General features: G+C 45.1%; 1 long non-coding RNA gene and 1 pseudogene across 2 annotated transcripts; both read left to right on the top strand.

The window, feature by feature from the left end:
• Positions 1–1341: 1341 nt before the first annotated feature.
• On the top strand, positions 1342–10586 carry LOC146172274 (uncharacterized). Of its 2 annotated transcripts, none has more exons than XR_014702512.1 (3): positions 1342–1466; positions 8034–8146; positions 9580–10586. It is a non-coding gene; the product is annotated as an uncharacterized LOC146172274 (long non-coding RNA). The 2 variants fall into 2 exon arrangements; XR_014702511.1 differs by lacking the exon at positions 1342–1466 and adding an exon at positions 5479–5587.
• A 12452-nt stretch (positions 10587–23038) lies between these two features.
• On the top strand, positions 23039–23791 carry LOC146172273 (cullin-3 pseudogene; annotated as a pseudogene).
• The last annotated feature ends 3024 nt before the right edge of the window (positions 23792–26815 follow it).

Raw genomic sequence — 26815 nt, 5'->3', positions numbered from 1 at the left:
TCGGTGATAGCGCCGCTGCGGTATAGCGGATGTTTTGACAAGCGGGCCTGCTTCTTGATGTTGTGGCATCGTTCGTGTAAGATTTGGCATTTAGATAAGCAGCAAAAAGTCATACCAGTCATAAATACGAAGTTATCTATGAGTTTGGATACACTAGTTTCGAAATAAACGTTCGTTGATACGAGTGCGCATGGATTCGCTAGCTCGCAAGTGAAAACTCCGTCAGTATTGCCGCAAATACCAAACATGCTGCATTAAAGGGCGACAAAATCTTTAAGCGGCAGTATTTCGGATATTCGATTTTATTTTATGGCATGTTTCAGTGCTGCCATTGAGTGTATATGTTGTTCACGTGCTCATTCATATACCGAGTATATAGCAGCTTATTTGTCTTCGGCGTATATCATGAAGCAGTCTGAGGCAAACGTATGCTACTGTTCTAAACAGTAGCGAAACGGCCATTAGAGCTTAATGAAACAGACGAAATTAACACTCTAGGTGTGTTCTTTGCACTACCGGGAAAAAATTGATGAAGTAGGGAGGAGTAAGGAAATCATTGCGTTTGTTAAGACCCATTGCTCATCTCGTCCGAAAAGTTAAAATACAACTGAAAAGTTAGCGGATTTCGAATATATCGCTCCCATTGCTCGCCCCGTCGAAAAATGAAAGTACATCATAAAAATGTGCGCATTTCATTTCTTTATGTCGACGCGGTATGGCCAGGAATCTAGTTTTACTTTTTTTTTCAATTAATCTCGTGCTGATGAATCAGAATAAACTAAAGCTGAACGAGAGCCGTAACGAACAGCTGCACGCGGAGAAATATAGGCGGTTATTAATAAGAGAAAGGGCTCCCTGTTTTACACGTCCGCCTTAACATATCAGCTCGGAGTTTAAACACTGCAGCGCTATCGTGCAGCTGCGATGGCATGATATTAAGTTCAAATATAATGCGATTCGCGACCATGAATGCACTGACGATGTGGGTTTTTACCTCAACAAAATAGGTCGCTCAGAATCCACATAGATCGTCAAGTCAAAACGTCTTAGAAACCAGCCCACAGAGCCGAAACGCGCATTTAACACACTTGCTTCGTGGCAGGAACCACATATTTGCTTTGCCAAGCAGTTTATTGATTTGCACATCTCGGAATCGCAAAAAAAGATTTGGTTTTTGCTCGCATCTTCACGCTCCAAACCAATGCGGTCGCCCGCGCCGCGAACAGCCACCACCGGCTCGCTGCTTCAAAAAAAGACCGCGCGGCGCCGCCACCATCGCTGAAACGACCGCCAGGAACCAACGCTGTTCTACGTCCAGAGCGATCCACTCTGCAAGTGAACGAGCATGAACCCTCCAGGAGACTGATTTGTGCCTGGAGGTTTCTTTGCCGTTGCAAACAGTTGGATGAAGACGACGATTATCAAGCTTCCTAAAATCCGAATGCACGAAGGCGAGCCTGTATAAGGTAAAAAAAAATACTGTGCGTCGTGCAAGAGTGTCAAGTGCGCCATATGCTCCGAGCGGCAAAAATACAGATAGTACAGGTACGTATGCATCTAAAGGAAATATGCATGATGAAAAGTACCTACCGGAGTTCGCACCCAGCCTGTAACGCACCAGTGATAGGTGCAATTAGGATTTCTTCAGTGCGTGTTTGCTTTAGTTGCGCCGGGAGCCTGGTGGCGATGTATTTTGTTGTTTCTTTTCTTTATGTGTGAAAGGGCTAAGTAGCTTAGATATCACAGGCGGCCGTGTGCGCTAGGCCGTAATATTTAGCATGTTTTATCTTGACTGCCACCTGACTAACAAGAAAAAAATACGTCGTTTTAATGCACTGCAGTTCGCGAGCCTCATGACCAGCTCAACCACTCGGCTCGCGAACGGCGGTGCATCCCAAAAAATGCCCTTTTTTTTTTCTTTTTAGTCAGGCGGCAGTCGCGATAAAACATGCTAAATATTAAGGTCTAGCGCACACAGCCACCTGTGATATCTGCGCTACCCGGCCCATTCGCACATAAAGAAAACGAAACGTCAAAATACATCGCCATATCAAGCTCCGTCGCACATAAAGCAAACACGCGCCGAACAAATGCTCATTGCGGCTATCACTTGTGGGTTACAGGCTTGGTGCAAACTCCAGTAGATACTTTTCATCATGCACATTTCCTTTAGATGCATACACACCTGTAACGAAGTGTTTTTCGCACAGTCGAGAGTACGCAGTCGGTTGCTAAGGTCGGCCATTCACATCTTCGCGCTTGGTGGCCCTAATTCAAGCTTCACGTCGTTGTTGCTCGCGGCTCGCCGAAGGAAACCTGAAAAACCGCGTTTCGCATCCCGGCACCCCTAGAGAGTGGCAACCGTATGCGTCAGGTGTGGTTGGCATCGCTTTGCGAAAAATGTGACGGTCACAGTGCCGCCCGGTGCCCCCAGCCCCCGTGCACTGGCGGCGCCGAGAAACGCCGTCGACGCCGTCCAATGTGTTTCCATCGGTCGCCGCTACGACTTCGCGCATACGCAGGAAACTCGCGCAAAAGGCGGATTCAGCATTTTCTGAAACCCGAACACAGACTGTAGTGAAGCGCCATTTAGTTCTTTTCCACACATCCACCTCAGCGCGACCGCCACCATCGTCTGTGGCCGCACTGGGCCCACCGCCGTAAACACCGCCGCCGCGCCGGCCGTGCCCTTCGAGCCTTCCGCAAGCGTCCGCGCCAGTGATACGGCATATCCCTGGAGCCTGTGTCAGAAAAGCATGCTAAAATGTGTTTTTCTCTTAATAATTTAAGGCCTCGGAAAACAATTAATGCTTTTTGCGAAATTTTGATGCAGAGATGGTAGTTTTTGCTTACAGCCACGTAGCAGCTTTCTCCGGTGCGGTGCCCGCGTTCACGTACGCGAGCTCCGATGTTAAGGCTTCGCCCATAATAATAATTTTCTTCACTACAGAAAAGTGGGGTTGAGAAGGAGTTTCATGATCGATTAACCCTTTTACTAAAACGCCTCGCTGACGACTTACAAAGTGCCATCCGCTTTGCTTCTATGCCAAAGCAATGTAAGCCTAGCGACGATTAGGGAGAAGCCGATGGCCAGGCGCCGTACGTCACCAGCCGCGCTCGCGGGCTGCACCACTGCTGCAAGCTTGCGGCATTTTGTGTTGTAAGCCTCATGAGCTTGCCGTATGCTTTGATGATGCGGCTGCGGCCAGACTTGAGCCTCACAACGTGTAGTGTAAACGATGCGACGCACGGGACAGGGTATTGGGCAACTCGATGTAGCGTGCCGCACCTATACATTACACTGATGCGCTGTCAGGTGCTACTCGAAAATTGTACAAAAACACCTTTGGACGGCCCTCTATGCACACTGCATGTGTTGCTTTAGAGACGTGTTTCAGTGTACAGTGTGTACTTTGTTCGAACGGGCCAGCTCATGGGGCTTTCGTACTCGGGCGCTGCCGTGCTCCTGAATCCCGTCCAGAGGCGTCGCTATTGCCTACGTTAATAGCGCTAAGAGGGGTGGAAAAGCAGCTTGCGGTAACCGCGGTTAGTGACATGATTGTATTTTGATCCGCCACAAAGCCATTGTGCAACTATTGTTTGACGCTGCTAGTGCACAGAACATGCAGCAGACAACGCGGCGTCGTTTTATGTCGTCACCGGCTACGCCGGTGGCCAGAATAGCAAGATGTTCACGAAGAAATTAAAATATTAGTTTTAAAAATGTTTGCAGCTCCGGTGGAGCTGAAAAATTGAGGTTCAGTTGCTTGGCATATCGGGAATAAGATGCAATAAACAGTTTATATTCCAAAACTGTTGTCATGACCCCTTTAAATCGCAGCCGTTTAATATGACCCTTTTAAAACGGTTCAAGACGTATTCCGATCACCTATCTGCAGTGCTGAAAGTAGCCAAACGAAGGTACTACCAAGATTAGGTTATTAAAATGGCAATACCAATCACAATAACTGGAACTCAACAAAGAATTCGTAAATCAGTCTAATTCACAGCCTCCCATTACTAATACTAGTGATGGAGTTAACGTTTTTTCGTTGACATCGCTAATGCTTTCAGTGATCTCAGAATTGCTCTGCAGTCATCTCACTGTCCTCCTGTCACTCGTCCTGATTCCTTCACTCTACGCCCAACATCACCTGAAGAAGTGCGCCTTGTTCTAACGTCAATTAAACATTCAAGTCCTGAGTTAGACAACATTCATCCGTAGAAGACTAAACTCTTTGCTCCTATCATTGTTCATATCCTTGCACATATCATTATTTCTAATTTAGAAGTGGCATTTTTCCTGATCAACTTAAGCGAGGTAAAATGGTACCCAAAAGGAGAGCGAAATAACGTAGCAAATTATCGCCCAATAACAACATGCACTACCTTTCTTTAGCAAAGTATTTGAGAAACTTGTGGTAACTCGCCTAACGAACTACTTCATGAAATTAAATCTTCTCTACACCTCATCAGTTTGGTTTCAGGCAAAATTATTCTACTGAACTAGCACTAATTGAATTGACGAATTTCATTATGCCATCATTAGATAATGGTAGGTTCGCTGGAGTAGTATTTGTTGGTTTTACAAAAGCATTTAAGACTATTACCCATAACATTCCTTTTCAAAAACTGGAAAGTTTGGGAATTTGTGACACCTCTTTGTTGACAGACTCAAGTTGTTCAACATTCTAATGCTATTTCTAATCCAGCTGTGATTAGCTGTGGCGTTTCCCAGGGGTCAATCTTAGAATCACTCCTTTTCATCATCATCATCATCATTTTGTCTCTTAAGGGCCTGGGCCGGGCATTGCATTAGGGGGGGAGGGCACCGAGTAAAACAAGTATGTGGTCATATGATTATACAGTGAAATAAAAAGCAAAGAGGCAATGTAACGCTATACATTCTATGGAACCGTAAGTAATGAAAGAACAAGACGAAAAGAACACCCATTTGATTCATGTGACATTCAATAAAATATTATACATGCGCAATTATTGCAAAGAAAGAGAAAAAAATATATATACAAGGCAAAGCAGAACAATATGACATATACATGGGCTTAGGAAAGAGCTACAAAGCAAAATTCGTGTTTGATACATGAGTCAAGCAGCAGATGCTTACTGATCATAGGATTATTTAGCAAATCCAGCTGATATTAGGTACCTGAATTCAGAGTTATCACGGTCATATACTATTCGTTCAGGAATTGAATTCCATTCCTCAATCACCAAGGGTGAGAACAACTTATCAAATGAGTTTGTCAAACCAGTTATGCGCTGCACGCTCATGGAATTGAAAAGACGACGTGATGTACGTACAGGTGAAATTAAAAAGAAAGTTCCCAGGTCAGGGCGATTATAATATAGACTATGTAATAGGCACAACTGCGAAATCTTCCTTCGAAGTGCTAATGAGTCAACGCTAATGGATGATTTATTGGCACTAATGCTAACCTGTCTATCATATTCAGAACAGATGAATCGAGCCGCCGGATTCTGAATGTTTTCGAGAGGTTCAGTTAGATATCGATGATGAGGGTACCATATTGCGCTGGCATATTCAAGTTTCGGTCGAATACACCTCGTAAGTGAGATTACCTGTGTATAAAGAAAGTAAACGCTTGATGAAAGCAAGTGTTTTCGATGTCTCTGCAACTAATGTCATGATGTGTTCAGACCAGTTGAGTTTGTCAGTAATACCAACACCTAAGTATCAGTAGGATTCAACCCTTGAATTGGCAGTGGAGTTTAACGAGCATGAATAGTTGAAGGTGGAAAGCTTTCGGGATATTTGCATACTCTTGCATTTGGATATATTTAGATTCATCAGCGAGGTGGTGCACCAAGTTTCTATTATATCAAGGTCTTTCTGGAGGAGTGTCTGGTCAGCGGTAGCAGTTATGCGACTATAAAGAACGCAGTTGTCAGCGAAAAGGCGAATTGTGGAAGAAATATTTACAGAGAGGTCGTTGATCAAGACGTTGATAATGATCTTCTAAACTTCCTCCCTAATTCTAACTGCATACTCTATGCTTTGAAACGACTATATTTTCCAGTGTATTCGATATTTCTAACCTTGCCTCTAACTTAGGCCAAGATCTTCATCGTATTGGACTGTGGTGTGAAAAAAATTCACTTCAGAATAATCCTCAGAAAACTAAATTTATGATTTTTCATTCCACCAACAAAAGTATACATACCTCCACCGTTTCACTTTAATACGCATGCTGTCTATGCATCAGATACTGCCATATTTCTTGAAACCGTGCTTGACTCTAACAAAGTTCGACACGCACATTAGGTTATAGTATAACTTCTAAAATTGCATTTAGAATTCGTGCATTAGCCAGGACACGTCATTATTTCCCGCTGCATGCTCTTCGCTCCCTTTATTACTCCTTCATACATAGCCATCTCACTGCATATTATTGTGGGGAAATACAACACTCAGCTCTCGTGCCTTCGTCATTTACAAAGTCAAGCCTTCCGTGTAATCACTTTTGCCCCATTCAGATCTGCCATTTTACAGGGATACGTTAATCTAAACATTCTTCCTCTCGGCCTTCAACGTAAATCTATTTATCCATGCTTATATATCGCCTTCGTAATAATGAACTCAAACTAGATTACTTCGACCCCCTTCTCCTGTCAAGCACAAACATAACAAAATTTTCAGAACATAACAACCTACTTCCAAAAATTCGTACTAATTACGGTAAGCAGTTAGTGTTCTTTTCAAATACTCATCTGGAATTCGTAACCCACTCACTTGAAATTACTACGCACATCACGCTCATTTCATCAATCATTGAAGAACTATTTACTAACTGCATTAGCACTGTGAACATTTTCCTTTTTCTTTCCTTTTATGTACTGCTGATGACCAGTGTCCGACATGTTATGCCCTGTTATGATAAATTTGTTTTAATGTTAATTTGTATTGTAGTTTTTCTGCATTATTGATAACATTCTTTCCATTTTTTGTCATTTTTTGCCAATGGTATTGATTACTTTGTTATTATCGTCTACATTTGTTTTGAATATTTTCTTTACGTATACGCTTATACCAATTTTTGTTCACACATTCCTTACACTTTTGTTTACTTTTTACAATTTCAAGTCCTCTCCGTGCACTTATCTTGTTTTGCTGCCTTATATTAGCAATTTAACAGTTGCACTTAATCACAGGAGGCCCCCCTGATAGTTTTTACCTTGGGGCCTTCGTAGGTAGAAATTTATACACATGCTTCACATGTCACTCATCAAGGCCAATAAAACTAAGGGTTAAGGGCGGAGTTTGTCGGGACCTCAGAGCGGGACTCCATTGGCTGATAGCACTGCCCGAGCTCTCTCAAGCAAGGTCTTTTGTGCCGCAAGGTCGGACCAGGATAGGGCCACCTTCCAATCCGCCAACGTTGGGTTTTCTTTACGAGGTATGGCTTGTTTTTCTTGACACGTCCATGCCATATGGTAATGGTCTTATTACTAGCCGCAAAATATGCGTTCAGCTGAGAAAGTAGCCTGAATAATTGTTTGCAATCTAGCTGGGCTGTTGTAAGGCAATGCTTGTAACGAGCAGAGGTGACGCTCGTCTGATTTATCGAGTCCTTTAGCAGGTGCTGGGAATGTTTGTCTCTCTGAGCGGACGTATCTCGCGTTATGTAGTGAGGGGCTGTAGGCAGTCATGTGAGAGGAGTGATGAGGGATCGCGAGAGAGATAATATGTGCCTATGGCGTGTGCACACACATTTTTGTCTACTCATTAATGACTAGGCACCTCTATTACTTCTTTGCCTGAGGCCTGATGTCTGGCGTGAAATAAGCTTTTACAAGCCAATGGAGAAACCCGGCCTCGCATGTAGCTTCTGTAGGCGGTTTGGGAGTCGGTGATGATTTATATGGAATCTGTGTGTGTTGCTCCTAATGCGATCGCCGCCTCCTTGATTTGTGCGGCGTGTGAATTTCGAGCCGTGAGCCCTGCTACCGTATGGCCCAGGTGAGTTACAGCCTCGGTTGTAATGTCTTCGCAGGTATACCTGCAGCATCCACAAAGAAGGCTCCTTTGTCCTAGGAGTAATTATTATCCATACTCCATGCGCATTACGTGGTAAAGACATTGTACGGAGTTTGCTCCTACATTCAGGTGATATGACATGTCTCTGTTGCGTGGTGCTGGGAAGACTAATGTCGAGCATTTCAGGTACTTGCCGCCCGGTGGCAGTACCAGAGAGGCGGAAAGATTGCGTTACAAGTTGAGCTTCTAGGTATTCGTCGATGGTGTTGTGGACAACAGGGTTAAGGAGCTGGTCGGTAGAGGCGGTGAGGGGTATACCATAGCGCCCGCTTGTAGGCCATGCGAAGTATGGTGTCGAGTTGCTTGTGGTGGTTCTTTCGTAGCTTGGTGTGTTACCTAGGTTATACGTAGGTTATGCGGTAGTTATCCGGCACTGTCATGGCGTGAGGAGTTATAGGCGAACGGGACGAAAGGTAAGGAGACGTCCCAGTCACTATGGTAATCGCACACATACATGGACATCATGTCGGTCAGTGTGCGATTAAGGCGCTGAGTAAGACTATTCGTTTGCGGATGGTAGGCCGTGGTGAATTGATAAAGTCCTAGACGATATTGATAAAGTCGTAGATGGACAAGTCATCAGCAGTATGGTCTGACCAATCGGGAGGATCTACGGGATGGCGGGACAAGCAGTCAGCGTCTTGGTGTAAGTGGCCGAACTTATATACTACAGTAAATGCGTACTCTTGTATTCGCAAGGCCCAGCGACTTTAGCGGCCACTGGTGTCCTTAAGTAAGGACAGCCAGCACAAAGCATTATAGTTGTCACTACGCAGAAGGCCCGCCAAAACAAATAAAGGCGTAATTTTTTCAGCGCCCAAACAAGGGCAAGGCATTCCCGCTCTGTAATTGAATAATTACACTCAGGGAACGAAAGCAGGCGACTAGCATAAGCAATGACGCGGAAGGAACCATGCTGGTACTGGGAAAGGATGGTACCATTATCATAGCCGCTAGCGTCGGTGCGCAGTTGGGTGGGTGCAGAAGGATCGAAGTGTGCCAGAACGTGGAGTAGTCAGGGTGGAAATAAGCGTCATAAAGGCATAGGATTGGTCACAACCCTATGTCAAAGGTATGCTTTTCTGAGAAGAGCGGTAAGCGGACGAGCGATGTCTGCGAAGTTCTACAGAAACAGAATGATCTACAGAAACAGCGCTACTTGCACAAAAAGAAATAATAATAGATAATTTTCAAAATAAGGAGCTGGTTACTGACATTTACATAGATTTCACAAAAGCGTTTGATTTATTAAGTCACAAAATTATCTTACATAAAATGGAAACCTACGGTATCCACTTAAAAGCACTAGACTTAATGGAATCATACCTCTCCCACAGAACACAGTATGTAGACTTTAAAAGTTCCTTGTCTTCAGTACAGAATATCTACAGAATATCTGCACAGGAATTCCCCAGGGAAGCATATTGGATCCGCTTTTCTTTTATTTTATCTAAATGATATTGTGCATTGTGAACCTAATAGTACATTTGTAACCTACGCAGATGATACTTCAGTGTTCATCTCCGGGAAATCAGAAGATGATATTGAAGAAAAAGCAAGCAGAACAATTGATGCATTAAATACATGGACAAAAGCAAATTTTCTGAAGATTAATCCTAAAAAGACTAAAACAGTGTTGTACTTGCCGAAAGGGAAGGTATTGTTTAGGCCACTCAATGTATGTTTAAACTGTGATCCTGTGGAGATAGTGGATTCTGTCAAAAGCCTTGGTGTCATGTTTTCAAAGCACTTGACTTGGAATGATCATGTTGATTATATTAGATCTAAAGTATCCTCAGCTGTCGGAGTTATATCGCGCTTGCGCAACATTCTTCCTGTCAAGATTAGGCTGTTGGTGTATAACTCTTTCGTTCTGTCTCGCTTACAATACTGTATTATCGTTTGGGGCACCACTGGTATCACGAACATGACCAAGTTGCATCTTCTCCAAGAAAGAGCCGTGAGATGCATTGCTGGTGTTCCTTATTGTTTCCCTACGACTGACCTGTTTTTAAAATACGAAATCCTGCCAGTCTTCGCTTTACACGAATACAGAATTTTAATGAGCTTCAAAAGTGCTTCGCGGAGCAATGAAAATTACGTTGGTAATTTGGCAGAACTTGTAAAAAACACCCATATTCCACTTACCAGATATAAAGAAATGTGGTTAGTTCCTACACCTAGAGCATATTACTCAGAACAATCTGTCTCTTGCACACTGCCAGTGCTATTAAATAAATAAACAAAGAAATGTTTGACTCTTTCCAGCATTCAAATACTGTTATTAAGAATTTTTTTCTGAACAAGTTTGTGTGATGACGCTGCATATATTTTTGTGTTGGTACTTTTTGATTCTTTTTCAAGGCGTAATATCTTCTTTTGTGCTATAATGTATAGCGCAGAATTTATTGCCGCTTGTCTGATGCAATGCCAATGTAAAAAAGGGGGAGGACCTGTGTCAAGCTTCCGAGCTTTTATTCCTGTCTCCTTCTCTAATATAGAGAAAATAAAAGGCTGATTGATTGATTGATTGATTGATTGATTGATTGATTGATTGATTGATTGATTGATTGATTGATTGATTGATTGATTGATTGATTGATTGATTGAAGTTCCGATTAAAGCGGCGGAAGTATGAGCAAAGGTCAAGGAAGCTTCGCACGTCACTTGAGCTACGCGGGGTTGTGAACTCGCGCACGGCTAGAACTTTGTCAGGGTCGGACTGCACACCATTTTCATCAACCAAATGAAGCAGGACTTCGATTTGGCGCCGGCCGAAGCTGCTTGTTTTAGCGTTCAGTTGAATTCCGGCGAAGCGAAAAATGGTCTGGACTGTAGAAAGTCGATCAAGGTGGATTGCGAAGGTGGGAGAGAAAACGACGACGTCATCTAAGTAGCACTAACATGTTTATTTGAAGGCACGGAGGAGCGAGTCCATTATGCGCTGGAATACCGCAGGAGCGTTACAGAGACGAAATCGCATAATCTTGAATTGATAGGGTCTGTCGGGGGTGACAAATGCGATTTTTTCGCGATCCTGTTCATCGACAGCAATTTGCCAGTAGCCTGAACGCATGTGGATGGAAAAAAAAATAGCTAGCACCATGCAAGCAGTCAAGCGCGTCGTCAATTCGCGGAAGAGGACAAATATCTTTCTTTGTTATTTGATTAAGGTGGTGATAGTTGACACAAAAGCTCCAACTTTGGTCTTTCTTTTTGACTAATACGACAGTGGACACCCAGGGACTGCAGAAAGGCTCAATATTGTTTTGCGCCAGCATCTTGTCAACTTCTTTCTGTAGAACATGCCGCTCAGTACGGGAGACACGATAAGGCCTTCTGTGGATGGAGCTGGGGTCACCCGTATTGATACGATGGGTCACAACGAATGTTTGGCCTAATGATCAGACGCCGAAATCAAATATATCACTGTATGACAGCAAAAGGTCGGAGAGAGCTCTGGCTTGGTCATCTGGCAGATCCGCGGCTATCATGCCTGAAAAGAGGTTCGAATAGAAAGAAGCCGATATATGCTGCTTCAATAGATTCTGAGGCGTTACAGCAGCAACGTCGGCGTCTCTCAAAGATAACAGATCAGCGAGTGCGATGCCATGGGGTAAAACTTGGGTCGAGCGGCTGAAGCTGAGGACGGGAAGATATAGGTGCAGTTAGCAGTGATAGTCAAGACGATATGAGGGAGTATGATGTTGCTACGGAGAACAACGTCGGTAATTGGGCAGGTGATGTATGTGCCGTCAGGAACTGCGGAGAACGGAGCCAGCGGAACATAAATAGCAGCTTCGGGAGGTAGACGAACAAATTCGGCGGATCGGAGGCGGGGCTTCACATCGTGTTTTCGGAGTAGAAGGGCAGATCTAAGCGAAGACGTCCAGTTGAGAAATCAATCTGGGCAGAATGGGCCGTTAAAAATTCGATGCTGAGGATCACGTCGTGAGGGTAGTGGTTGATGACAGTGAAGAGAACAGAGGTAGTGTGATCGAATATACTCACGCGCACAGTGCACAGTCCCACGACGGCAGCGCCGATTCCATAAGCGACACGAACGGCGGATGAAGCGGCGTGTGTGACAACCCTTCTGAGACGGCAGAGAAAGGTTGAGCTGAGGGCTGAAATTTTGGTCGCAAGTCAATGAGGTCAGTAACAGGGGCACCATCCACATCGATGTCTAGAAGGTTGCGGTGATGAACGAGGTTCAGCAGAGGATTTTCGGTGGGGGTCGTCAATGCAGTGTCACCTCCGGAAGCTGCGTTGGTTAGTTTTCCGAATGAGAGCGAGAGAAGTGGGGAGATGATGCACGGCGATATTGGGGCGAGCGGGACCGCCGGATCAGAGGAGACGATGAGCGGCTGAACATGCGCAGGGCTGGCGAGTTAAAGACACGAGAGCGCGTATCACGGAAATAATTTAGATGTAAACCATAGTCGGTGCTGTTATCAGGATAGTAGTGAGGTCCAGGTATCGTAACCCAGCGGCTGCGGCAATGGCGAGAAATGTGGTCGACAGGTGAACAGTTGAAGCAGATGGGTCAGTCATCCGAGGTTCGCCATTCGTCCGGGTTGTGGTAGCGACATCGCGTCAGAAAGGACGTGCTAGGAGCCGCAGCAGCTACGACTGGGAGGTTAGGTTGGAGCGAAGGCTGTGCGGAAGGCTGGCCAGAGTTGAAGCTCACGTAGCAGCTGTGTTTGGCAAGCGGTCGTAGCGGTGAGTAATACGGCGGTGTTTTGCTTGCTCAAACGACCTGCAAACTTGGATGACTGAGTCGACCGTCGGACAGTCTTTGGAAAGCAGCAGATTGTAAACATCGTCTGCAATTCCCTTTAATATGTGGCCCCCCTTGTCTGACTCGGACATTGCGCTGTCCACTTCTCGGCATAGGGCTAGAATGCCTTCAATATACGACAAGCATGATTCCGGCGAAGACTGGACACGGGATGCGAGGTCTTTTTGTGTTCCAAACTTGCGTCCGACTGACTTGCCAAATAGGTCACGAAGCTTCTTGCACATATCCCAGGATGTGATATCGTCTTCATGCGTCTCAAACCAGACGCGCGCCGTACCCGCCAGATAGATGTTGGCGAGCATGAGGGTCGCGCCCCAGTGTTTGTGCTTGCTGACGCGCTCGTGCGTAGCAAGGCAGTCTTCTACGTCGACGGGGTCGGCACCGCAAAAGGTGCCTAAATCACGAGTCTACTTCATGACGACGGTGGGCGCCGGTGGTGCCGCTGAAGAAGGTGTCGCGTCGGATGGCATAGTAATAGTACTAATCTGGCGGCTACTCGGTGATCCAGGTTTGGCTGCTTAAATATTCCCAGCAATCCTCCACCACATGTTAAAGAAATGTACACAGCGGTAAACGTTAGTTCACTGTTAGACGCACACCCCACCAGAATGAATCCAGCTTACCTTGAGCGTCGTCTTCTTCACCCCAGCACGTCGTCGTCGTCTCGATACTGCGCTCCGTAACAATATGTTGATGCCTTGCAACAGTCAGCTTCAAAAAGGTGTCGTCACGGCGTCGTTCTTCGCAATGCACATTCTTAGACTCGAATTGCAGAAATACGCATTAGTGAAATTTGGTTTCCGTAAAAAGTGCTATATTGAAGGCTAGCTGGCATATTATAGTGCATTGAACAGTTTTTCTGTTGGCAGTGTTTGCACAGCGATGCATATATTTTGCATTCTTTGTCCGGAACTTTGCCATTTTTCCCCCAAAAAAACGGCACAACTGACGTTTGTCCTCCACAACAGCGCTATTTCAGGTAAAAGGTTCCCTGCATGCAGGGTGGGACATCTAAAATACCTTATGGATGAAATGTTCATTTGGTCATTCGGCTGGGGCAAAATTTCATGGAAGATTCAAGTTTTATTTGGGAGTTATTGTATATGCGCCACGTCGTGTTCCCCAAAAGGGGCTTGCCCACACGGCGAGCAACATATCGTGTGCTCGCATACCTAGGCAGACGCAACAGGCCGGAGTTGTGCGATGGTTTTCTTACGACCGAATTTTAGCAGCTTATCCAAATTCGAGCATTTTTCATGTAATAGAGAAAAAAGAATCGCTTACTGATTGTATATGTCAGATCGAGTAATGATGAATGACTAATTCAGCTGGCGTGACCAGGCTTGATGCTAAATTTAAATTACCAAATTTTAACTGTGCAATTAAATATAGGGCTGCTGCCTAGAATAAAGCAAACTTTAAACTATCTTATAGGGCACGTTTTAGGAAAATGGAGCGATGCCAAATATTAATCCGTGCCTGTATTAAAACGCTAAAAAGAAAGGAAAAACAAGAACGAACTTTCGTAGCTCTCACGTCCGCTGATCACGAGCTATGATCGGGAGTCAGTTTGGTCAATCTCCTCGACATGCGCAAAATGACGCATTGATGTCGCTCTTGTTAGCAACGTCATGGGCACAAGCGCCCTTTTGGCGAACACAATGTCGTGCGTATACAATCATTCTATCTTTGAGTGTTGCGAGAGGACTCGCGGAAATACGAATCTTCTGCTTAACGCGCTGCGCTTCTTTTATACCTGAGCAAGCGTGTGTGCCCCTCGAAGATAGATTAAAAGGAAACTTAATCGCTGAAACTAATTGTGGTTTTTGTTATTTTGTCTCTCTTTCAAGAAAATGACTACACAAAGTTTTGTGAAACCGCGCTGGATGAAATGGTGGCGAATGCTTTATCTATGATCTGCTGGCGGTGACTTCAGATCAGAAAACGTACAGTTGACCTGGCATATGTTTAATGTATTACTTCATTTTCTATATCAAGTATAGATTAAATGTTACATTCTAAATACATAGGTGCGTACTTAAGTGGCCGATTTCTTAGTCGGCTTTGTATTATTCTCCTCACTGCTCTAGGCCTTTCCCCTCTATCTTTCTCCCCCTGTTACTCCGCCTCCTTGCTTTTCCATCCCCTCCCTCTTTTTTCTATCCTTTCCTTTGGTTAGAAATGTAACCATAAAAAACACCTCAATAAATCCGCGGCAAATCTTATGGAAACACTGCACTCCAAAACATCACGAGCATTCAACACCAACCTCTCAAATAACTGCATCATGCCCTCATCAAACATTCAGGCACCATGCTAACGTCAGAAAATTGGCGGCAAAGTTTCTGAAGAGCCTCCACAATGCCTTTAATACAATACTCCACAAAAAGTAAGATTTGATTGATGCTATTGAGAAACCAAATTTCTGCAAAGTCTTCATGGCTGATTTTGTAATGCAAGTCACCGCAGTGCTCTAAACATTTATCAAATCATAAGTAAAAGCTGCTCTTGAGCTTGGCAATTGGCTCCTTCAAAGAGAGAAATTAATAGGCTACAATCCCGTGAACAGAGTAAAACCACTAACCAAGTAAATGCACGAGATAAGTACGAAAGCGATACATTAGTATGAACAGAAAATGAAAAGCAGGATGCAACAGAAGTGACTTGTCAGCAAGATGTCGACATTGATTTCCTCCGAAGTCTGGCTTTGACCTCTGTGGCATGGCTTCAAGGCAATGAGGGCTGTTCTCTAAGCGAGGGTAAAGACGGTGTCGATTCTCGCCGTTTAGCGGAGGATAAGATCGTAAATTCGTGACCAGAGCAGTCAGTTCCCCCAGAGTCTTCAAGGCACTGTTTTCTTTCATCAGACGAACCGGCTTCAGTGACAAATTGAGACTCTCTTCCCATTTTAAGTCCCCTTATTTCTCTTCTCCAGTGCAGGGTAGCCCAACGGAGCACTCTTCTGGTTAACGTTCCTTGTTTCCCTCCTCCTCTTTCTGGCTCTCCTTCCTTCCATAGCCGCTGTGTCATGGAAACAAACCGAAAAACGACCTCTAGTGCGAGTTCGCAGAAGTACAATAGCACCAAGTGTACACAACTGGATACGTCCACTATGGCGGCATTTAAGAAAAATACGTCGTTCTATGCAGAATTACAAATTATTTTGTCACTATGGGTTGGCTGTCACTAATATGAAAATAAAGTCGAATAAATAAAGAGATGTACCAGTTTGTCTCCGAGACAGAGACGTAAACATCCGAAGCAATGACCACAGGCAATGATACCAGTTGATAGAACGGCCGGGAAGGCTAGCGAGGCGTCCTAACTGATTGGTGAGGAACATACCTTCTGCTTCAGAGAGCTGTCTTTGAAAGCAGACAGACCGTTTGTTCGCGTGGTTACACTCCGCAAACTATCGGGGAACTTTTCGGGGTGGAATTCTGTAATTTAAATAAAATTGCGCGATGCAGATGAGACAAAAAGGCGCATGTAACGATAGAAAGTGCCGTGTCCGTGACTTTACATGCGCCTTTCGTCTCGTCTACAATTTTACAGGTTTACACTGATCCGCAATGAAACACCTTGCCAATCACGTGTGTCCACACTTATCCGGAGGAATCTGCTCGGGTCGAGCGAACTTGAAAATTACGAAGCTTCTGCAGTAGTTACAAAGCGTAACAAGGGCACTGCCACAAGCGATGAAGCATAGCATATTCAAAAGCAAAAAGAAATCTCGCAGCTGCGTGCAATCTATCTGATCAGGTAAAAGACAGAAGCATGTATGCTTCACCTTCGACTTGCCTCCGACAAACTGCGCTCCTGGCGTTGTGATTAAAGAGAGCGACCCGTAGCTCCAAGCGCTGCGTGTAATCAGCTCGTACGCTCAAAGCGAAGAAAAAGAAACGGCTGTAAAATGTAACTAGGCGCATACGCATTAGTATGTGTCCACACCAGAAGTCCAACTTCAGGCGGCATGACAGTGCTGTTTTATTTTATAGTTGCCTTCTTCGTTGCACCGACATATCTTGTGCCCGGCTTTACATCCAATTTTCACAACGTCAAGGCGGCCTTGAACTACTTTAATACACTGGCAGACACAGACTTGCGTTTCAGGATGGCTTCTAACTTTGAGGTAAACGCCGAACTGCACACAAACTTGAGCTTAGAGACGATGGCTCGCTCGGCATAGTCCGACGCGCTCCTGCTGCGTAGCAGTCGTTCCTTGATGTGTTGCTTGTAGAAATGTTCCAAGCGGTCTTTTTCGTACAAGAACCCGACGAACTCGAAAACCGCTTCTAAAAGGCGATCTGTCTCTTCTTTGCCCTTTCCATATATCCCCGACCTCAGCAAGTCATCCGCAAACAAGGCCACATGCTCGGCCGAGCTGCTATTCACGTTGAGGATGTTCTTGAAATTGGCGCTAATAAGGGCTTTTACAAAGCGCCTGTCTTTGAAACAACTGATGAGAAGGTGTTGAAAGCGATCCTTAAGATCCATGAGCTTATTGACAAAGGAAGACGAGTCTTTTTTGTAGCAGTCTTCCTCCATGAGTGAGCAGCCCACCTCACGAAGATACTGTTCCCACACACTGCAGCTGATTTGAGGCCGGTCTCGGCGCGGCTCATCAGCCTAAGCACGCACGCGAGGTCCCGCATTCTATTGTTCTTCAGCATGGCCACGACGCCCGAATCCTTCTTCTCTACTATGGCCTTCGCATGGTTAACAACCAGCTCCTGGTAGACCATTTGCTGGATTTCTGCCTCGGTGCCACATCCCAGGAAATACTTTGCACGCATCGACTCTTCCTTCATGCTCTGCTCCGCCATCAGGACGTAGTCGATCGCGCTCTCTTCTGTCAAGTGCTTTTGGCTTTCGAGAGCGTGGAACGTAGCAGATTCGGCCAAGAATCGCCGCTCGAAGACTACCTCGTATATTGACATCGAATCAATGCCCAGTTCAACCAGCATCTTTCAGGCGTTCTCGAATAACAGTCACTCAACCACCTCACCCACGCGAGCCCGGCTCACCTTTTGCAACACAGTATCTCGCAGCCTGTTTTGTATGTCTACGTTGAGCACTACCTCGTCGCAAAAGAGATGCAACCCGAAGTTGGAAACGCTACCCATGTTGTCGCGCAAATCAGTACGCTCCAAGTACAAAAGGATTTCCTTAATACGAGTCATGCTTATCTAGTAGTCGTTCCAGGCTTGAACTAGTGTTCTCAGGAAACTATCGTTGGTACTAGCAATGATGGATGGCCTTACTTTTCTCTCCAAGTGGTGGATCACGACTTTGCATACTTCACTGTAGAGCAGCCTTCCTTGTTTCCGGATCACTAAGTTGTAGCCGCACGTGTACAGTTGTTCGTAGCGCAGACCTTCGCCGCGATCTTCCAGTATGTACTGGATGGCCTTGCGAAGCGGCTCCCACTTCTCGGTAAAGCTTTGGTCCATCGAATCTGGCGGCTCTAAAGCGGCAGCACCTGGGCGTCCTTCGGAAAGAACGAGGTTATGGCGTCTGACCCTTCGTTTTCTTCTCAGTAGCCCAAACGTGCTGATCGAGCGATTCGCATACCTTCGTTCTCTATCACCATGAATGTCTTGCGGTGCGCGTCGGTTTTCGTAATGAAGTGCCAGTTCTTTCTTAAGGCGTGGTTATGGTTTCAAGTCATGGAAGGAATGAATTATATGAACATAACGCAGTACATACAAGTCGATTCTATGTCCTTAACAAGTGGCCGTTAATGGCATCCCATCATTACTGGACAACTTGTATTTAGATTAGATAGGATATGGGGGCACAACACTTCGACTGCTTCGAGTCCGTGACTCTCACCCGATCTGGTCATTAAAGCCTCTCACCGCTCTAGAGAAGGGACTGTTAGTAGGTACACCGATGGCGCTGTTTTTTTTTTTTTTTGCAGCTTCATAATATGTGATCGTACCGGGCCATCTCGCTGCATTCTTTACAATTTGGATTGTATTATTTTGAGTACAAGTGTGCTAATGTAGACGGGTTAAAGAAGACTCGAGTCTGGACGCGCCGGCAGGTTATTTCCTGCCTTTTGTCAAGCTTCTTATCTGGTGGAGGATATATCCGCCTTTCTAGCTTAAAGTGATTAATGTAGTCGTGAAGTGATATGATTGCATCTCTCGGGAGTTTGGGCCAATCAATCTTGTTCGCTGCACGGCTGACATAACCTGGAGAGGTTATGTCAGCCAGCTCGTTTCCCCTGTTTCTCGGGTGTATGGCACCCGTATAATTTCCACCTCGTTTTCGTTCCAGTCCTGATATCTTAATATTCGGTCTGTCTCCTTGGATATCATGCCCCTCGAAATATTGTTTAGAGCGGCTTTGGAGTCGCTAATTCTGGTGGCAGCTTTGGCGCTGACCATTACCATGGCATGACCTGTCGTACCTGGGTTGTTTCTTTTCATCAAACCGGACAATAATGTTTTCCCCAAGTCGTCAACGCCCACGAGCGCGAAAGAGTTGTCTGCTTCTTATTCCGCCATGTCTACATAAAGCGCCTCTTCAGAAACTTCTAACTTGGCCTCAAGCGCCTTTGCTCTTTGCTCTTCTCCTCTTTCATGACAAGCAGGGCGCATGTTTTTTGGCAGCGGTTTATTATTGAGTGCATCCCACACTTCAGTCGGCGCGTATTTCAAATCCAGGGCTCATATGTATATTTCGGGTATCATTTATCTGCGCCTGTAGTCAGCTCTTATTTAGTGTGAAATCAGTCACATCCTATTATGTGTGTCATTGCGCCAGCGTATTTGTATGGCGCAGCTGTTTTCTACTCCATTCAAAACAATTTTAGCATAGTTATGACTTGTGAATATGGTTTGGCAATTCAAAATAACACGTGCGCGTATTGACATTTTTCAGACCATTCTGCCATGCCGCCCGGCTGTCCCTCCCACGGCAGCTACAGCTCTGTGTTGTGGTGCCAGAAGAACGACAAAACGCACAAGAAGCCAGGGCTTGCACCACGAGCAAAACAACGTTCCCTCAATTGTCAGAGTAACAAACAGGGTGAAAGTTTCATAAATGCGCACGGCAAGCTGCACCGCGAAATAAGTGCATGCTCTATATATATTCGTGCTCTGGCCCCTCATGCCCCCTCATCCCATCCTCTTACTGTTGTAATCAAACCTGCAGGGGCACCGCGCTTTAAATGCCGTTCTGCGCCTCATAGAAACAACCCACTGTGATGTAAAACACTACAGCAGCCTGTGCTGATCTTTATGTCGGTGTTTTCAAGCAGAAAAACGTGTCTCACCTGTTGTCCAGCAAGCCCAATGTCGTTTGGTGCTTTGCAGCAATACCGAGCTGACAGAAGAGACAGAGCAGACGACTTGCAGTCCTGCATGTTTCTTGAATAAATTACATCTTAATATGTATGTCAAAATAGTAACCATAAAGCATAGGATAATTGTTTAACAACCAGAAATTTGTAGGCTTGAATTCAAAAAGATTTTTTTCCTGGTCGTTCTCTTGGCATCGGGTGAGAATACTAGATGCAATACTAGAAACTAATAAACTAGGAAACAAGGGCACCCCACAAGGCTTAGTTCTCTCCCCCTATTTCCTTCATCCTGGCGTTAAAGAACCTTGCATGACTATTGAGGACTGTTAAAGGCGTTAAACATACGCTATATGATGATGATATTGATATTGAATATCATAATATCGACACACCAAGGCAACAATAGAGAAATAGAAAAAAATCTCCAACAAGTAACCGACATTGTTGAAAAATACGTAGAATGGCCAGGGCTAAAATGGTCACCGAGCAAATCCGAATTTCTGATAATCCGGAGTACAAAAAAAAAAAAAATGGTAGAATTAAATGGCGCACCATTAACCAGAGCGGACAAAATCAGGGTCCTGGGGCCAATAATCCATGACAATAGAGAGAAACCTGAAATAATAAAGAGACTTAAGTCAATAATTATCATGACACCCAGGTTAATAAGGTGAATAGCCAACGAATAAAAAAAACGGGGGTTAAGAAAGATTTTTGCCGAATTATTCAGGCTTTCGTGAAGCAGAATAGTGTTTACTATCCCATCCTTAAGCTAACGCTGGAAGAAAATAAAAAAATAAAAGGGCTCATTGGGCAGGCATATAAAGCCGCGCTGAGGCTACCACACTGCAACCCGACGAAAAGACCTCCTAAACTTGGTCTCTACAATAACACCACGGAATTATGGGAGGCACATATAATAGCACAGATTTAAGGAGGCTCGCCACCACATCCATGGGATGGAAGATCCGGGGTTACCTAGGACTACGAGATAGAATCCCGGAAAGAAAAGCTCAAGTAAACCTGCCGACTAAAGTGTGGAATGCACTCAATAATAAACCGCTACCAAAAAACATGCGCCCATCTTGTCATGAAAGAGGAGAAGAGCAAAGAGCAAAGGCGCTTGAGGCCAAGTTAGAAGTTTCTGAATAGGCACTTTATGTAGACATGGCGGAATACGAAGGAGACAACTCTTTCGCACTCGTGGGCGTTGACGACTTGGGGAAAACATTATTGTCCGGTTTGATAAAAAGAAACAACTCAGGTACGACAGGTAATGCCATGGTAATGGTCAGCGCCAAACCTGCCACCAGAACTAGTGACTCCAAAGCCGCTCTAAACAATATTGCGAGGGGGATGATATTCAAGGAGACAGACCGCATATTAAGATATCAGGACTGGAACGAAAACGAGGTGGAAATTATACGGGTGCCGTACACCCGAGAAACAGGGGAAACGAGCTGGCTGACATAACCTCTCGAGGTTATGTCAGCCGTGCAGCGAACAAGATTGATTGGCCCAAATTCGCGAGAGATGCAGTCATATCACTTCACGACTATATTAATAACTTTAAGCTAGAAAGGCGGATATATCCTCCGCCAGACAAGAAACTTGACAAAAGGCAGGAAGTAACCTGGCGTCGTTTCCAGACGCGAGTCTTCTTTAGCCCGTGTACATTAGCCCACATTTACTCAAAATAATACAATCCAAATTGTAAAGAATGCAGCGAGATGACCCGGTACGATCACATATTATGAAGCTGCAAAAAAACAGCGCCATTGGTGTACCTACTAACAGTCCCTTCTCTAGAGCGAATAGAGGCTATATTGGCCAGATCGAATGAGAGTCACGGACTCGAACATATCTAAGTGTTGTTCCCCCCTAACCTATCCCATCTAAATAAAAGTTGTCCAGTAATGATGGAATGCCATTACTGGCCACTTGTTAAGGACATAGAATAGACTTGTATGTAGTGCGTTACGATCATATAATTCATTCCTTCCATGACTTGAAACCATAACCACGGCTTAAGAAAGAACTGGCACTTTGTTACGAAAACCGACGCGCACCGCAAGACAGTCATGGTGATAGAGAACGAAGGTATGCGAATCGCTCGAGCAGCACGTTTGGGCTGCTGAGAAGAAAACGAAGGGTCAGACGCCATAGCCTCGTTGTTTCCGAAGGACGCCCAGGTGCTGCCGCTTTAGAGCCGCCAGATTCGATGGACCAAAGCTTTACCGAGAAGTGGGAGCCGCTTCGCAAGGCCATCCAGTACATACTGGAAGATGGCGGCGAAGGTCTGCGCTACGAACAACTGTACACGTGCGGCTACAACTTAGTGATCCGGAAACAAGGAAGGCTGCTCTACAGTGAAGTATGCAAAGTCTTGATCCACCACTTGGAGAGAAAAGTAAGGCCAGCCATCCTTTTCTGTACCAACGATAGTTTCCTGAGAACACTAGTTCAAGCCTGGAACGACTACCAGATAAGCATGACTCGTATTAAGGAAATCCTTTTGTACTTGGAGCGTACTGATTTGAACGACAACATGGGTAGCGTTTACAACTTCGGGTTGCATCTCTTTTGCGACGAGGTAGTGCTCAACATAGACATACAAGACAGGCTGCGAGATACTGTCTTGCAAAAGGTGAGCCGAGCTCGCGTGGGTGAGGTGGTTGAGTGGCTGTTAATCGAGAACGCCTGCCAGATGCTGGTTGAACTGGGCATTGATTCGAGGTCAATATACGAGGAAGTCTTCGAGCGGCGATTCTTGGCCGAATCGGCTACGTTCTACGCTCTCTAAAGCCTAAAGCACTTGACAAAAAAGAGCGCGATCGACTACGTCCTGATGGCGGAGCAGTGCATGAAGGAAGAGTCGATGCGGGCAAAGTATTTCCTGGGATGTGGCACCGAGGTCAAAATCCAGCAAGTGGTCTACCAGGAGCTAATTGTTAACCATGCGAAGGCCATAGTGGAGAAGGAGGATTCGGGCGTCGTGGCCATGCTGAAGAACAACAGGATGCGGGACCTCGCGTGCGTGCTTAGGCTGCTGAGCCACGCCGAGACCGGCCTCAAATCAGCTGCATTGTGTGGGAGCAAGTATCTTCGTGAGCTGGGCTGCTCACTCATGGAGGAAGACTGCTACAAAAAAGACTCGTCTTCCTTGGTCAAAAAACTGATGGATCTTAAAGATCGCTTTCAACACCACCTAATCAGTTGTTTCAACGACAGGCGCTATGTAAAAGCCATTATTAGCGCCAATTTCAAACACATCCTGAACGTGAACAGCAGCTCGGCCGAGCATGTGGCCTTGTATGCGGATGACTTGCTGAGGTCGGCGATTAATGGAAAGGGCAAGGAAGAGACAGATCGCCTTTTAGAAGAGGTCGCCGAGTTCGTAGGGTTCTTGGACGAAAAAGACAGGTTCGAAGATTTCTACAAGCAACACATGAAGGAACGACTGCTACGCAACAGGAGCGCGTCGGACTATGCCGAGCTAGCCATGGTCTCTAAGCTCAAGTTGGTGTGCAGTTCGGCATTTACCTCGAAGTTAGAAGCCATCCTGAAACGCAAGTTTGTGTGTGCTGGTGTATTCAAGTAGTTCAAGGACGCCTTGACGTTGTGAAAATTGGATGTGAAACCGGGCAAAAGATATGTTGGTGCAACCCCCCCCCCCCCCCCCCCCCACAAGGAGGCAAATAAAAAATGAAACAGCACTGCCATGCCGCCTGATTTTGGACTTCTGATGTCGAGAGATACTAATGCGTATGCGCCTAGTTACATTACTACAGCCGTTTCTTTTTCTTGGCTTAGAGCGTACGAGCTGATAAAACGCAGCTCGTACGCTTGGCGGAGGGAAGCCGAAGGTGAAGCATACATGCTTCTCTCTTTTACCTGATCAGATAGATTGCACGCAGCTGCGAGATTTCTTTTTGCTTTTGAATATGCTATGCTTCATCGCTTGTGGCAGTGCCCTTGTTACGCTTTGTAACTACTGCAGAAGCTTCGTAATTTTCAAGTTCGCTCGACCCGAGCAGATTCCTCCGGATAAGTGTGGACACACGTGATTGGCAAGGTGTTTCATTGCGGATCAGTGTAAACCTGTAAAATTGTAGACGAGACGAAAGGCGCATGTAAAGTCACGGACACGGCACTTTCTATCGTTACATGCGCCTTTTTGTCTCATCTGCATCGCGCAATTTTATTTAAATTACAGAATTCCACCCCGAAAAGTTCCCCGATAGTTTGCGGAGTGTAACCACGCGAACAAACGGTCTGTCTGCTTTCAAAGACAGCTCTCTGAAGCAGAAGGTATGTTCCTCACCAATCAGTTAGGACGCCTCGCTAGCCTTCCCGGCCGTTCTATCAACTGGTATCATTGCCTGTGGTCATTGCTTCGGATGTTTACGTCTCTGTCTCGGAGACAAACTGGTACATCTCTTTATTTATTCGACTTTCTTTTCATATTAGTGACAGCCAACCCATAGTGACAAAATAATTTGTAATTCTGCATAGAACGACGTATTTTTCTTAAATGCCGCCATAGTGGACGTATCCAGTTGTGTACACTTGGTGCTATTGTACTTCTGTGCACTCGCATTAGCGGTCGTTTTTCGGTTTGTTTCCATGAAACAGCGGCTATGGTGGGAAGGAGCGACGGAAAGAGGAGGAGGGAAGGCAGGAACTTAAACCAGAAGAGTGCTCCGTCGGGCTACCCTGAACTGGAGAAGAGAAATGAGGGGACTTAAAAGGGGAAGAGAGTCTCAATTTGTCACTGATGAAAGAAAACAGTGCCTTGAAGACTTCGGGGGCAAATCTCTGGTCGCGAATTGACGATCTTATCCTCCGTTAAACGGCGAGAATCGACACCTTCTTGACCCTGAACAGCCCTCATTACCTTGAAGCCATGCCACAGAGGTCAAAGCCTGAGACTGCAGAGGAAATCAACGTCGACATCTTGCTGACAGGTCACTTCTGTTGCATCCTGCTTTTCATTTTCTGTTCATACTAATGTATCGCTTTCGTACTTATCTCGTGCATTTACTGGGTTATTTGCTTTATTCTGTTCACGTGATTGTAGCCTATAAATTTAGGTCTTTGAGGGAGCCAATTGCCAAGCAGCTTTCATTTATGGTTTGATAAATGTTTAGAGCACTGCGGTGACTTGCATTACAAAAACAGCCATGAAGACTGCAGAAATTTGGTTTCTCAATAGCATCAATCAAATCTTACTTTTTGTGGAGTATTGTATTAAAGGCATTGTGGAGGCTGTTCAGAAACTTTGCCGCCAATTTGCTGACGTTAGCGTGGTGTCTGAATGTCTGAAGAGGTCATGATGCAGTTATATGAGAGGTTGGTATTGAATGCTCGGGATGATTTGGACTGCAGTGTTTCCATAAGATTTGCCGCGGATTTATTGAGGTGTTTTTATGGTTACATTTCTAACCAAAGGAAGCAATAGAAAAAAAAAGGGAGGAAAAGGGGCTGCAAAAGAAAGGAGGCGGAGTAACAGGGGGCGAAAGAGGAGAATGGCTTGGAGCAGTGACGAGAATAATGCAATGCCAACTAGGAAATCGGCAAGTTAAGTACTCACCTAAGTATTTAGAATCTAACATTAAATCTATACTTGACATAGAGAATGCATTAATACATAAAACATATGCTAGGTCAACTGTACATTTTCTCATCTGAGGTCGATGCCAGCAGATCATAGATAAAGCTTTCGCCACCATTTCATCCAGCGCGGTTTCACAAAACTTTGTGTAGTCATTTTCTTGAAAGAGAGACAAAATAACAAAAACCGCAATTGGTTTCAGCGATTAAGTTTCCTTTTAATCTATCTTCGAGGGGCACACACGCTTGCTCGGGTATAAAGGAAGCGCAGCGCGGTAAGCAGATTTGTATTTCCGCGAGTTAATTGTCTCGCAACGCTCAAAGATAGAATGATTGTATACGCACGACATTGTGTTCGCCAAAAGGGCGCTTGTGCCCATGACGTTGCTAACAAGAGCGACATCAATGCGTCATTTTGCGCATGTCGAGGAGATTGACCAAACTCATTCCCGATCATAGTTTGTGATCAGCGGACGTGAGAGCTACGCAAGTTCGGTCTTGTTTTCCCTTTCTTTTTCGCGTTTTAATACCGACACCGATTAATATTTGGCATCGCCCCATACAAGATAGTCGAAAGTTTGGTTTATTCTAGGCAGCAGCCCTATATTTACATGCGCAGTTAAAATTTGAGAATTTAAATTTAGCATCAATCCTGGTCACGCCAGCCTGGTCATTCACCATTACTCGATCTCACATATGCAATCAGGAAATGTTTCTTTTTTCTCTATTACATGAAAAATGCTGGCGCATATTCAATAACTCGCAAATAAAACACGAATCTTCCGTGAAAGTTTGCCCGAGCTGGATGACCAAATGAATACTTCATCCATAAGGTATTTTAGATGTTCCACCCTGCATGTAGGGAGCCTTTTACCTGAAATAGCGCTGTTGTGGACGACAAACGTGAGTTGTGCCGTTTTTCAGGGGAAAAAAGGGTAAGGTTCAGGGCAAAGAATGCAAAATATATGCATCGCTGTGAAAACACTGCCATACAGGAAAATTGTTCAATGCA

This window comes from Amblyomma maculatum, unplaced genomic scaffold, assembly GCF_055883805.1.
Source record: "Amblyomma maculatum isolate TAMU_Amacu unplaced genomic scaffold, ASM5588380v1 scaffold_13, whole genome shotgun sequence".
Lineage (NCBI taxonomy): Eukaryota > Metazoa > Arthropoda > Arachnida > Ixodida > Ixodidae > Amblyomma > Amblyomma maculatum.
The sequence above is the reverse complement of the archived record's forward strand: the minus strand, read 5'-3'. Positions and strand labels throughout refer to the sequence as shown.